This window comes from Cyanistes caeruleus, chromosome 2, assembly GCF_971803275.1.
Source record: "Cyanistes caeruleus chromosome 2, bCyaCae1.hap1.1, whole genome shotgun sequence".
Lineage (NCBI taxonomy): Eukaryota > Metazoa > Chordata > Aves > Passeriformes > Paridae > Cyanistes > Cyanistes caeruleus.
In genome coordinates this window covers 32,601,636-32,616,530 of record NC_141702.1, presented here as the reverse complement: position 1 = coordinate 32,616,530, position 14,895 = coordinate 32,601,636, and the positions used below count along the sequence as shown (strand labels likewise).

The following is a 14,895-nucleotide window of genomic DNA, read 5'->3' as shown; positions in this document are numbered from 1 at the left end:
TAGAGTTGTGCAGACACCTGACCACTCAGCCTGTTTGAAGTTGGGCTGCCCCAAAACAGGAGCATGGTCCAGGTGTATAAGGAATGGAAAAGCATTCCCAGGATTAGACAGAAGAGATTCAGATTCTAATTTCTGTATGAATCTTGTTTTAATTTCCTTTTTTTTTTTTTCCTCTCTCTTTGAGATCTGGTCCTAAAAGTCTTGCCTGGCATCATATAAAGATGATACAATGGAGCAAGAAGTGGAATTCTATGTCCAGCTTTCAGATTACTTGAATACCTAATTTGTGTTTCAGCACAGCCACTAGTATTCATTTATTTATTGAGAGATGCATCAGTGCAAAAAAATAAACTTTTCACATGAGTTCCCACAGACCTATTCTTGATTTATGGCATTATACAAGAAGCTCAGTCAAGCTAATTTTGTTCACCAGATATCAAGGGAACAAATTTTAAGTGCTCTGTTGAACCGTTTTTCTAGTTTGAATTTTATGTGAAAACCAACAGTCTACTTCAACTTATTTGAGTGCAGATGAGAAGAAACTCTACTGCAACTATGGTACATGAAAAGCAGCTTTTGTTTCAAATAGTCATTTCTTAAAGTGGTAGTCACTTTCTCATTTCTCTTTGTTTCTTGGTTATAATTAATCTTTAAAAGAAGAACGGTTCAAATTTTAAATTAACTATAAAATCTATAAAAATATAAAACGAAGTATCTGAACCCAGGCCTTTGACAATTACATTTGTTACTGCACACTGACTGAACAAGATTCTGCATTAGATACAAAAGGACAATTGACATCAAACAGGCTCTCAACATAAAGTGCAACAATATGTATTAGAGAGTAAAGGCATTTGTGGGGCATTTGATTAATGTACTTTTAATTGGACTTCCCTGCCTCATTGGTTTTATTCTTTCAATTTAGTTCGAGCTGCTCAAAAATGTAAATAGGCAAAGCACCTACTATAATTAACACAATACCCTGTTTGCAAATCACCATATTTCTCAGATTGTGTATGCACAAATAGGATATTGTGCAAATATTGCTGAACTCCAACAGAAATATAAACAGGCAAGGAAAGTCCACTACTGACCAGAAAAAAAACCCAGACAACCGAAGAATAATAATACCAACACCCTCCTCTTTGAAAGCTCTTTGGGTCACTTGATCTTTGTGATTTGTTTTCATCAGCAATTGTAGCTTTAGATGTACATTTCAGAAAAAATTCATAGGATATTCTGTCAATACCATTCAAGCTCGAATTTGAGTGTACTAAGTTTTGTTCCCCGTATGATGCTCTCTAATCATATTAAGAATGTTTGAGACCATTCTTGTACAACCAAATTCAAGAAACAGCACTGAAAAGCAAGCATATACTGAATAAAGGATGCCTAGAGTATAGAAACCAAACAGAAAACACTAAGTCCTATTGCTACTTATAATGCTGAAAATATTCCAAGATTTTAAGATCACATTTTAGGTGCTATTAATCTAGGATGTAATTTAAAAAGAATATTTATATTGCACAATTGCCAATAAAACACATTAAACATTTAACAACTGAAAATCACATAGGCAATTTGGATTTGATACTTGCATTCTCAGAAAATGTGAATGGCATCTGGGCAATAAAGCACATGGACAGAAATTCCATAGTCAGGATATAAGATGAGTGAAAAATTCGTTGTGGGAATATTTGGAAGAAAAGGAACAGACTGAAAACTGCACATCTTCCATGTTTGCTTGAGTGGTCATCTAGTTTTACATTATTTAGAAATTAGAGTTAGTATAATATTTAATATGTTTTTAGAGGTTTTATACTTTAAATACTCTTCAGCTACCATATTAAAACCTCCAGAATTCTCCTTCCTCAATAAACACTATTTAATTTTCATTTTAGACTATGATTTACCTTGGGAGCAACACCTACTTTTGAACACCTGCATGTAGAGTGTGCAGGGGAAGAACCTACAAAATTGATGGTTCAAATACACCTTAAAAAAATACACAGCTTTTCATTTAAAATAAACATAGACAATTAAAGACACAAGTTCCAAAAGTTACTTGTATATTATATGAGTCAATAGGGAAAGATATGATTCTTTTCCTCACACAGATTAGGTAAACATTGCTCAGGAGAAATCAAATATTGGATTTATTTTATATTTACTATTCTACATCCCTTCTTTACTAAATTTTGCCACATAAAAGCATAAAATTCTTATTTGCTTTTTCTTTATAACGTTTTTACAATTTCACCCACAAATTCAATCAAATAGGCTTGATTAATAATAAAAATTAATATAGTGATTATCACAAATTATTTTACAAACATTATATGAGTCCTTATGTGTTCCTTACTTACAGTTATGAAAAGCCAATAATGTGTAAGATGTTACTATTTTCTCATTGGCAAGGAGGATTTTTGAACTTATACTCAGTTTGTGGTGCACCTAGGTATTTCTGGGGAACACCTAGGTGTCTTGCAGACTGACAGGGCACTGGGTGCTCATTATTGCCCCAAAACAAAAGGCCCAGAATGTACACACTTAGCTAAAGAATTAATTTCATGGGGGAAGGAATTTAAATTGAATCTCTCTATGTGTGTTGCAATCTTTTGTGCTGAGCCAAACAGTAGCAAAGCAAAGTAAATGTCCATTAGGAGGTAATAGCTGGAGTATGCTCCACTACTGCTGTTTCTGCACTGATTATGTAAAACAGCTGTCAGTCAGGAAATTCCTCTGGGAAAACTGCACTTCCTTCTTTCCAAATTAATTACATTAAATGTGGTGAATTACACTGGGGAATGGGAGCATGCAGGAATGGTTGTAGGAAGTTTGCTTCCATGCTATCAGAAAGTTTCAATCGCCTGTTTTCATGAAGGTGCTCAATGTAACTGAACTGTCCATACTAGTTTCTTCTTCAGCTGGGGCAAATATAGAGCAGATTTGGAGTTTTTATTTTAAATGTATGCACTGTTGTTTTATTTTGAAGAGAAAAATCCTCACCTGCTTCCTTCTCATAAGCTATGTAATGATATATATTTCTGAATAATCGTCTGTAATATGCTTCCAACACACATATCAGAATTGGTGCTCCTCTTATTTGTATTTAAAACTTCTTCAGACTCACAGTCTTTCAACAACATTGCTTCCATACCTCTAAGAAATATATTTCTCAGTGGCCCAGCATCCTTTTAACTGAGGACAACAATAAATTGATATAGCTGCTGACAAAATATTTTAAAATCTAAATGCTGATGAGTGCCTCTTTACATTTAGCTGTCTTTAAGGGAAAAAAATAGCTTCCTTTACTATTTTCTGTCCTCTTCAATTCCACATCTTGTGTCTGAGACACAAGGAAGACATTATAGGCCAGTTTTACTTGTGCCTACAAAATTTTCCCAACAGTTTCTCAAAGCCTTCTAAAAAACACATCATTCTGATTGCTTAGTTTTGGGGATTTTTCCAATGAACATGTTTGTTTTGAATTCAGATTGCCATAGCTATTTTCTACTACCAATAATCACTTTTATCACTAAACCTTCTCATTAATTTACTTGCTGCTCCACTTTGTGCTACAAGTAGTTCAAGAATTACTGAATAATAATAGAGGAATGACTCTGTTTGTGTAGATATATATTTTTTTAAAAAAAAAATAATTTTTTTTAAGTTAGCCATTATTTTCTGATCCCTGAATGCTAAAAGACTGGATATAAAGATGTAATTGACACATGTGTCACTGTAGTTGTTTAACAATATCATTGTAGCATGGCTTGAATGTGAGTTGAATTAACTCAGTCAAGTTAGAGGCCAAAATGAGTAGAATTTCACAAATTTTATCAATGTATGTTAAGCTTCATCATTCTCCCAAGTCAGTCATTCCAAGCTATGGATTTTCTAATGTGGCCTTAATATAACGTCATGAGTTTTTCTTCTGAAGTTAATGAATATTCAAGAGCAATAAATGGAATTAAATATTTCAAATATAATTTCAATACATTTAGAACAGTCTGAAATCAGACTCTTCCTGCTAAAAGAGTTTTTTATAGTGTTCTAACACTAACAGTTTTCTTGACAACCCTGAGCAAGCTCTGCAAATATTCCCTTTTCAGAGATCTCCAGTTTCTCTGCCTATAGGTCCCACCCTGCAAGCACAAGCAAGTATTACTACTGTGTTCAGTGTCATTATCCAATGTTCATAAAATTCAGAAACAGTGGAAAGAGTGGATGAAAATTCACCTTCACTGAAGATAATTTATTGACCTCAGCAAGACAGAATTTCACTCAAAACGCAAGAAATAGAGGGTTTTCACTTTTTTCACTATGCGGTTTATGCACCTGCAGTATCCTTGAGGAAAAGCAACACTCTAACCTTAGAGCTAATTTAAGTAATCAGAAATATTTAAGGAAAATTACTGTTTCAGCTAGTGAATTGTAATAACTATACACAGCTGTTAAAATTGCTTATGCTGCACCAACACCAAACTCACAGAGCATCTGTGATGAGAGATCAATCATTTCCTGGTATTTATCAAGACATAGCCAATTAGAACAATAAATAGGATCACACACATTTTGGTGTTGTATCACCAATTCATCTTTTACAATATATAGCTTTGATTGTAACCAACATTTATTTTGCTGAATTTGTCAATGCTTTCTCGGCTTCTCAATTCAAAACTCCTTTAATGCATTTCTTCTTTTAAAATTATTCTAGTTTACCTTTTTCTACTGTTTAACTCACTCAAGCCCTTGAAAGTAATTTGCAGCATATTAGCTTCTTTAAGACACTATATTTGTCCTTCATGTCATATGGTGAGTGCTTGTGGTACAAAGTGTATTAATTTCAATATTGTAAGTTCTTTTGGTCTGAAGGGTCACAGGCAGCTCCAGGGAACACAGACGACCACTTCAAACCATTTTAATGAGTGTTGTCATTTTATCTTGACTAGAAAGAAATTGTAATCAACTTCAGTGCCAGAAAGTCCAATCACCATTCACACTCAAAAGGATTTGTGGTCTCTAAGTATATCTAAAATTCCAGCTATCAACAAGGCTTAACTTTATTCAGTTTTAGCTCTCTAATAGAAGGAAGAGGCTTAGTCTGTGCTAGTTCCCAGATTTTATCTTCTCTCAGCGAAGATAAATGAGCTCCTCCAGAACTTGTTTGATCTTCACTGTCTCAGAAACTTGTTTTGTGTCCATGCACATAAAGGAGTCCAGCACTGCTGAGGCTGCTAAGGGTAAAAGGGATTCACTCCACAGACAGCAGGCATATGAAGGCACATTATAGAAACACTATTTCTTCAGAAGTAAAATTAAGAAATCAGGGGAGACTACGCAGTGCAGCAGCAACGCTGCTTGAGCTTTCTCACTGGCTTGCACCACCTGTTGCAACTGGCCACAGTCAGACTTTGCAGTTACATCTTTCCAACAAACTTCTATTCACAATCACTGCCCAACAGGACAGATTCCTCCATTCTTAAGCATTACCTACATTTCTTTTGTCCCACAGATGTACAGTTTCCCCCAGACTGATCATGCTGAAGTGCATGATCAGCACACGTAAAGAGCAATCCATCCTGCTGGTGTGTCTCATTCTCTCTGTTACTTATTACTTTCACACCCTCTTGTGTCATCTTCAAATAGTATTAGATCAGAATTTTGTGGCAATTCTGGGCCCCTAGCTAAATCCTGTGGGACCAGTTAGAACTACCAGGCCATTGGTGATTCCAAATTTATGACTGCATTTGGAGACACAGTGAAACAGTTTATCATTCTTTTATTTCATATCAAATGTTACATATCAGTTATCTTTATATATCTGTATATTTTTGTTGTGTTATACCAGGTCATGCATTTTTTACTTACTTACATTTTTTATCTTTACAGATTAAACATGAAATGTCATTTTAAAAAAATCAACACAGCAGGATTAAGTCTATTTTCAGTAAAGTCCTGTTAGCTGGTATTAATTATATTCCCTGCTTTTAATTCTTGATGAATCAAGTCCCATATCAGTCATTCCATTAATTTGTCCAGGACTGATATAAGGATGTCAGAACTGTAATTAGCTGGGTCATCCTGTTTGGCTTTAGTGTAAAAAGTTGTCACACTCTTCTCAAGTTGTCATAACTAGATTATGCTCACTCTCTTCAATTGAAAAAAAAAATTCATTAGCTATGTGTAAATCAGAATTTCTTCAAAGTAATCTTCCAAAGCAGAGCTGTAGAGTATTAAAGTACCATATTAACTCACAATTTTCTTGTGTCCAAAGGAAGCATTCAGGAAAGATATTCCTATTCCATGCTTAGGCTGACAAGGACTTGGCTCTAGCTTCCTTCCCTTCACAGCCTTTCTAAACATAATCACTTGTGGCTGTTTGTGAAGCTGTTAAGGCAACCTCATCAAGCACAGAGACTTGTCTCCTCAGCCTAATGAGATAAGGTACAACCTCCACAGGCACACTTCCAAACTGCAATCCAGCTGCTGCCCCAGCTATCCTCGGCTGCCAAGTAGAAATCTGAATCTCAGACTCATGGTCTTGAATGGACAATGCTTACAATATCATAAAATCATTGAACCATTTAGGCTGGAGAGACTTCTAAGGTCATCAAGCCCAACTGCTAACCCAGCACTGCCAAGTCCAACACCAAACTGTGTCTCCAAGTTTCTTTTAAATACCCCCAGGGATGGAGGTAATCTGCATAATCCACACTCATTGTATCATAGGGTACATCCCTTCTCATATTCTTTACTATCTGAATCATGGAGTTATAGAATCATAGAATCATGATCTGGTCTTAATTTGTCCAGACCCATTTGAAGCTGCTGATACCATCTGCCCCTACAGTCCCCTGTGGGAACAGAAATTCACTACACAAATGTGTAAAGATGTACTTTTTAATATATGGGCTCTAGCACCTGTTTCAGTGGATTTCCCTAGTTCTAGTATTGCAGGTTTCAGTGATTAGCAGTTCAGTTTAGCTAACACCTACAATATTTTTTAAACCCACCTTAGTTTTCTCCTCTCCAGACGGAAGAGTCTGGAGGAGAAATTTTCTTAGTATCTTTAGCCCCTGGAAAGGGAAGAATGGGAGGTTTTAAGCCTGTCACTCTTTATTTTGTCCCATTTCCCACTCCAGGATGGTCATCCTTTCTTCTCATTCCATGTGTGATGGAAAACCAGACAGCACTGAAGCTGCTGGGGGAAGTGGGAGGCAGGGGTTGATGAAAGAAGTTTGACTTTGCCTGTGGTTGTGGGATGGCTCACAGCCTTGTTATGCACAAGAACCTTGTTGTTGACAAGGCTCCTGTGTATATCCCAAGCTCTGTACCTAATCCCTGCAGACAACTATCCCCACAGGACTGCTGTTCTCACAGGATTTGTGAAAAGGTGGTTCATTAAACCCAGAATGTTGGCATACGTGTGAATGAGAGCCTCAGTGCACTCGTTCCCCATCCCCACTCTGACTGCTGGGACTGTCTCAGGATGGTGCTGGTGTAACCTGCTGGAGCTTCCTCAGGGGTGACAAGTGAGACTCCTCACAACACCATCCTTTGAAAGTCCATCAGTTGAAGATGGATATGCCTCTTTGTCTTCACTCTTTCTTTTAAACTGCTAGTGCTTAATGCTGTCTAGCATATGCTTCATAATATATTTTTGGCCAATTTTCTGCTTGCCAGTCTGGAAAATCAGCATACAGTCATCTTTCAATATTGAGCTTTGTACATAGCTAATGTTAATAGAAAACAGGGCACTGTTAACAAAGAGCATGAGCTGACATTATTTCCTTCAAGCTTCATTCAGCAGGAATGCCCTGTCAAGTGGAGCACATTATTCCCAAAAGCATTTTGAGAATGAGTGGGTGAACATCCTCTATCATTCTGTAATACTTGTTAAATATCAACTTGCTGCTGGGAGGGATACACAGCATTAAGGGTGTGGCTAGAGGACTGACACTCCTGAGTAAACAGCAGCACATTAACTTTAATTTTTTTGTTAGTTTTTTGTAAAATAAATAAAGAATCATTTCAGTTAGTGAAAAGCTGGACAGAGCCTGGCTCAAGTTTACAGCTGAAAAGTCTGCACGGGGAAAATAGAGGACAGAGTCCTCTGTAAGAAGAATGATCTGCCTGTATTTCTCATTGGATCTGCAGTAAATCATTTACAAAAGCAAGGGTCTTACAAATGTTTCCTTAATGGTTTCCTAATTATTCTAATTAGCAAGTTTCTAGTAGGTTCCATCAGTCATTGGTGAATGAACACATGTGATGTGTTTCTACTGCTGCCTTGTCTTCAGAAATTCTGTAAAACAAGAAGTCAAGAACACAAAACAGTGTTGAAGAAGAATCCAGTGACTAAAATTTGACAGAAAATCATACAAAAAAAAAGAATTATCATGATTCAAAATGTAGGTACAGTGCTGGAAATAGGCAAAAAGGGAAAATGGTTTACTGTCTTACTGACTGGCGTGAGTAATTGTGCTGTGGATTTCTTCCCTTTTTTTGCTGGTCATAGTGACAACAGAACAAAGACATGACAGAGCCTTTTCATCCTGTATATATTAAGTTATAATCTCACATTTTGAAAACAGCAGAGAATAATGTATTACTTGGCAATCTAATATCAAATGATGAGCAAACAATTCAGGAATACATTAAAGTCCCACTGAACTCAAATTGCTGCTTAAGCTGAACAAGCTATGAAAACATAATTATATTTTGGGAGTTCATCTTGTCTTTCTGAGTAACTCTAAATATGTATTTCACAAATTGGTTCATAGATTGTTTTATTTTCCTTCTTTTTTAAGCTTTCCGAAGTCAATTAACGAATAGAACATGACAATATGGACAGTATAACAGTATCATGACACAGAGACACAAGTTTGTGGCTTTTTTCTGAATGTCACTCTATAAAGAATATTCTAACATGTTATGGATTACTAGGGCATCACTCCTTTGCTATGAAATCCTGGTTGTCTGAATCAGTTAGGTGACATCAAGGATTTCCAGCTAAATACAAATCAATACAAAAGGGGAGATGATAGTGAAAGAAGTAGTTTGTTAGAGGGACAAGTTTGGGTCACAGGTTTTCACATACTGAGGTTCTATTGTGTAATTAATCTTCATCTTCACAATGCAAAGCAGGAATCTGCTGTCAAATAATACTACCCATTTTTCTTTAGGAGGAAAAGTATTCATGGTAGGAGTCAAAAGAAGCAGGGAAGTCATTAGGAGATGATAAGAAGGTGGTTCAATGGGATCTATTCAGAACAAACCAGCAGGATTTTTTTTTGCTTGAAAAGAGAAATGCATTTTTCCTACTGACAGCATCTGAGTCTCTGAAAATCATAGAACTTAATTGTACAATCTGGCCCATATTAACAGTGTTATATGAATGAAATATGCTCCTGAAATTCATGCTGTTAACAAGAGTCCATTATGTTGATCACCTCAGAGAACCTGGTCACCAAGGTTAATTTCCAATTGATCAGCTTAGGCATGAAAAAAGACATGATTATATCTGCAGTCAGCCTGAAACATTAGCAGCACCAATGCCATTAATTCAAAATGAAGTTATTTGTAAACAAAAGTAGAGACTCTATGATCTGATCACTGGTTTCAAGAAGACACAGTAAGCATAGCTGAAATTTTAGAGCAGGCAATAGCTCTGTACACCTGATTAGCTGAATTATTTTCCTTTTAATGTCAAACCTAATGTGCTGCTAGAGGATGTGCAACACAGCAACACCTAGCATTGCATTGCATTAAGGCTTTGCTTAGCAAAGGCTGAGCTTCCTAAGAAAGGTGGATAGCAATAGCCAAGAGGTAGAAATTCATCCTAGTGAAATATTTTTGTCTGTTTCTTTCCACTTCAGCAAGAGCTTTTGAATTTTAATCACTTAGTCTGAATTTCACACACTCCTTTTTTAGATTTAGTGCAGGACATGCAGTATGCAGGCTGCACACGGCTCATTCTGGACCCCAGGTACAATCCATGGTCTTAGAGACCCATGTCAGTTTTCATTTCTCTCTTTTCCTTCCATAATTACCACTGAAACAATACAATGATCCTAGGAGTAAACAGAATAAAGCACTTCATTTCTGCAAGAGCACAGATGGAAACACTCAACAATCTCTTATCCTCTTCTCAGGCTTATATGTACCCATTGCCAAAGCTGAAGAAATTCTGTGAGATATCAGCTTCTAGGACTGTACTGAGATGCTACAGTTCTACTTTTTCCCTTTTTCCTTTTTTTTTTGTTTGTTTTTATTTTGGGGGGGGTGGGGGGGTGGGTTGGGTTTGTTTGGTTTTGTTCGGTTTTGTTTGGTTTTGTTTGTGTTTATTTGTTTTTGTAATGCACGTTTCTTATATCTGTACAGTTTCCACTCTTGAAAACTAAACCTGATTACATCTAGCCATTCTAGAAGACATAAATGTTTTTTTTTAAATTAATCTCAGAATGCCTCAGACTGGGAAACTTTTACATGTATTTGTTTAGAATTAATTACAGCTTAAATGTATTATTCTTGTTCCAAATATTGACTTCACAAGTGTTCCTTATATCCTCAGACCTCTCCTGTCCACACTGGTGAGGTCACTGCAGACAGAAACTTATTAAAATACTGGAAAATTTTCTCCTAGCCAAAAATGCTAACACTGATTCTAGAAAAATCAAAGCCAAGGAGGGAAAGGGACATCCTGTATCTCCAAGTTCAATACAGAGACAGGCTGACATAAATGGGTTTGTTAAGCAGAAGGAGGATTTAGGGGATGACCAGGGCCTTATAGAGAAGACAGAGGTTTCTTCTACACAGTCAGAAATAAAGATGACATACAAAGAGCTACAGAGAAAATCTGACTGAATAAAAAGAGAAAAAAAACCCAAACAATTCACAGGAGAGTGGTCAAGTGCCAAACAAAGTTGCCCAAAGTGGCTGTGGAATCTCATTTCCTGGGCATACTTTCAATTCAAGTGGTCAAAAACCTAAGCAACTTAATCTAACTTTGAATTTAGGGCTGCCTTTGAGAAGAAGGTTGAACTGAGTGACTTCCAGAGATCTATTCCAATCTGAATTATGGTACATTTCTTCTTATTTTGCTAAGCTACCCAAGCCAAAATTTTTTGTCCCTTTTCATAAAAAAACTCAAACTCATTATTATCTATCATCAAAATGGTAAATTATTTTCCTGTGTCAGTCAAGAATTTGTAAGGAATGGGGTGTCTTGAACTAATATAAATGCTTGTAAGAAGTACATTATCCTGTTTGCAGGTTGATATAAAATAGAAGCTCAGTAGATGGAGACACATCACACTAAAATGTATGCAAGAGAGTCATGACAAAGGAAGAGGTTTTACTACATCTGAAGTCAAAGTTAGCCTAGTATGGGTGACACCTGCTCAGGCAGTGTGACATTTCCAACCTTGAAAAGGTGAATCTATTTCTAAATCAACAGGACAATTTTTGGTCAGGATTTCTGAATCCAAATGGATTCTCTGGAAACATTTAAAGAAACAGTGGCTGCAGGAGTTAGGGTGGTGTACTCGTAGGTGGTTCCCACAGTGGAACACAATATGTCAGAAGAGCAAAGAGAAAGAATCAGAGAAGAGAAGGGTACATCTGTGCTGGTAAAAAAGGGGGGACTGTGACTAGTACTTGACCTTGAAGATAGATATTATGGATTGACAAAGAGCAAAAGTCTGCAGGGTTTAAGTTCAGTCATAGAGAAATCAACCATGTACAAACTTAAAGACTGCTTGGCATTGAGTCTCTTCTCACAAGGTCCTATGACATAATTATTATCTTTTGTCTTTTTAAAATTTTAATTGCAAAGTCTCTGAAATAACTTCAGGACTATATGTGAGCCTGTCACTCTCTTGTCATTGGAGTATGAAACTGGAGGGTGTGTATCATGTTCTCTAGGAAGCAAAAGGGTACAAAACCTATTAGAGGCTAACTAACTATCAGAGTCAAACCTGATAGTCTCATCCTGAGTGACTGCTAGATTGATTTCTGGATTGAGTTACTCCCAAAACTGGGTTTTTATCTTACAGAGAATGAGATAGAGTGGTCAAATGCAGAGCCTGGGATAAGCTGACACAATTCCATACCCACACAGGCACCTTCCCTGTAGTTTCCCTCAAACTTTTAACAGGCCAGCCATGGGATTTAGTGTTAAGGCACAGTCCCTGGGGCTGTGTGTTTGCCAGAGCAGAGATGTGTCTAAGAGTCCCAGGATGTCTGCAAAACAGACTGTAGAAAACAGATTTTTTTTTCTTATATGTTGATTTGGTACCAGTAGATTAGACAGTTGTTTTTTGTTTCTATACACACTTGCAATTGTGACACCTACTTTACAATTGGAACTAATAATTTATCTCTTCCTTTTGACTTAAGTATGATATCAAAGTAACTGGCTGAATGTCAGTGGTCCCACATCTCTTTTATTTAGCAAGACATTCCTTTAGACTGGTAATGGGGCAACTGTTGGGGTACATTGCTTCCTTAGGATTTCAGCAACTGTCCCACTTTCCAAGGATAGCCAAAGGAAAAAGGACTGTATCCCCACAGTAGATGCAAGAGCTGCTTTGAGAGTTTGCACTGCTGTGCTGGCACTGTGCAGGTACGGAGGAAGCCTGTAGCAGCTCCTCACAGAGAATCATTTCCCTGGCTGACTTTTTCCTTCTTCACCAAAAATAAACTAAAGCAAAACCAGCACATTTGCAAAGATCAAGAAAGGAATTCGTGTGTTCCAGTCAGAGCTAGAAAAGTTGTCTAGATAATAACAGGGCAGTAGATGCTGGTCCTGAATGTCCACAGGCAGCTTGTGCCCATGCTTGTGTCTGCAGGCATTCTTCCAGAGAATCTTCAGATCAGCAGTGAGAGCCTCCATACTGCCCAGTGAAACCTCCTCAAGCACAGGCTGCTGGTGCACACACTGCCAGTACCTGAGCTGGGTCTCCATGGGGACAGCACAATGACACTGTGGGTTTAAAACATCACCTCATCTGTGTGTGTGTGTCTGTGGTGGGATGAGGTTTTTGTTCCAAGTGTAAGAATTATGCTGAATAGAGCCCACCAGAGTGTTGATTTTATCACAGGAGTGTGAAAGTACCTATTTCCTGCTCTGGGACTTGGTACAGACCAGTGAGGTTTAGGAATGTCTCGAGCCTCCTGGGATAGTGTTGAAGAATGTGAAGGCTCAAGGAAGGGAAGCCTGGCAACTGTGTGCAGGGAAGAACTTCTGTGAAAAAAGAATCTCCAGAATTGCCCCAAAGAATAGTAGTCCATCCAAAATAACTCAGGAGCAGCTTTGCTGTATGGTACTCACACTTCCTGGAATCATGTTTGCCTCTTCCATGGTCATGTCATTAATGTACCACATAGTCCTGTGATTTGATGAACACTTATGTAACAGCAGAGATTTCTGTTCTTTGTTCCTGAGCCTATTGCTTTGCATGTCATATTGTTACATGCCATTCCATCCTCAAACTCTTCTCCAGTTCTCTTTTATACCCTCAGATTCTGTTTTATACTGCCAGTATCCAGATCCTTTTCTATCTTAATGTTGTGTAGCAATTTTGCAGGATCATCATCATCTTTCACTGGGATATGTACATTTTCCCATGACAACACATACTACATGAAACTATCAGAGTTTGATATAGACCAACAGTGCTCCTGGAGAAAATTTGCCACATACTTCTGTCTAGTATTATGACTCCTGTGATCTGTCTTCTAACTATCCTCTTTTCACTTCTTATACATGGCCCCCTCTTTATAAACTGATGATTCTCTGAGTGGAATAGAAAGTGAGTAAACAACATCCAAGTGGATTAAAGCTATTGCATTTCAAGAGAAAGATAACACAGAGAAAATATTTTTGTCCTCAAAAAATTGTGTTGTCATCATAAAATGTACTTCTGGTGAACACAAGCCACATTTTGTTTCATTTATCCCAGACATACTGGCAAAAAAAAGCAAGATTTTTCAGCTGCTACATAAGATCTGCTGTTTTCTTTACTGTTTCTCTTTTTGCTTATAAGGATGTATGTTAAATGTACTATTTTAATTGCTTTTACAAGATCTTATTCATCTGAATATCCAGCATTTTTTAATTTAGCCTATACTTTTTGGTCTCCAGAAAACTGTTCAGTCTGTTTTTGTGTTTCACTAAGAATGTCTAAGAATGTCTACTTTTTTTTCTGATATACTTTTTATGTAGTTAATTGTTCACATTGATCCCGAACATTTCCACACCAGTTTCTGGTTAAAAAATTAATGCTATTTTTTGCTGCCTTGACTTCAGAAAAATCCAGTTCAAGTATTCCCTTTTCTTAAGCACTTCAGTCCATTCTGCCTCACTATATAGTTTTGTCAGCTTATGAAACTTTTCCCATTCAAAATCCTCACTGCATTTACAGATCACTTTTGCTAATCCTTCCATTTCATCACCAGTCTTTGCCAGAAAACAATGAGCTCCTTGGTGAATTCTCTTAGCCTAAAAGATTATGAGCTTTGTTAGTTCTGGCTATGATTTACATGTCCAGATGAATGAGTCTGAATGAAGTTGTTTTACCTGAGGCACCTCTCCTGTATTTGTTTGCAGAGAAGATGAATGTGGTGCCCCCAGCTCTCTTGTGCTACCTGCATGTATAGACATTTGTTTTAAAATATATGGTCCTGTGGAGGGAGTCATGTCAATGTTTCTGTCTGAGACAGTCACTGCAGGTTGCTCTTTGAGTTCCTGAAGAGCAAGAGATGCTCTAAGGCTGCAAACCAGAAAGAAATATTTCTAGTCCTTCCAGTGACTAATTCTGCATAGAGAGGCTAGACAGTTATCTCAGAAATAACTTCTACAAGGCACATAACTGCTGTTAAAGGAAA

General features: G+C 37.1%; 1 long non-coding RNA gene across 1 annotated transcript; it reads right to left on the bottom strand.

Annotated features, from left to right (window-relative positions):
• Positions 1 to 4,237: 4,237 nt before the first annotated feature.
• On the bottom strand, positions 4,238 to 6,383 carry LOC147654715 (uncharacterized). Its single transcript, XR_015282981.1, has 2 exons — positions 6,262 to 6,383; positions 4,238 to 6,156 (listed from the first exon to the last, which is right to left on the bottom strand). It is a non-coding gene; the product is annotated as an uncharacterized LOC147654715 (long non-coding RNA).
• Between the last annotated feature and the right edge of the window lie 8,512 nt (positions 6,384 to 14,895).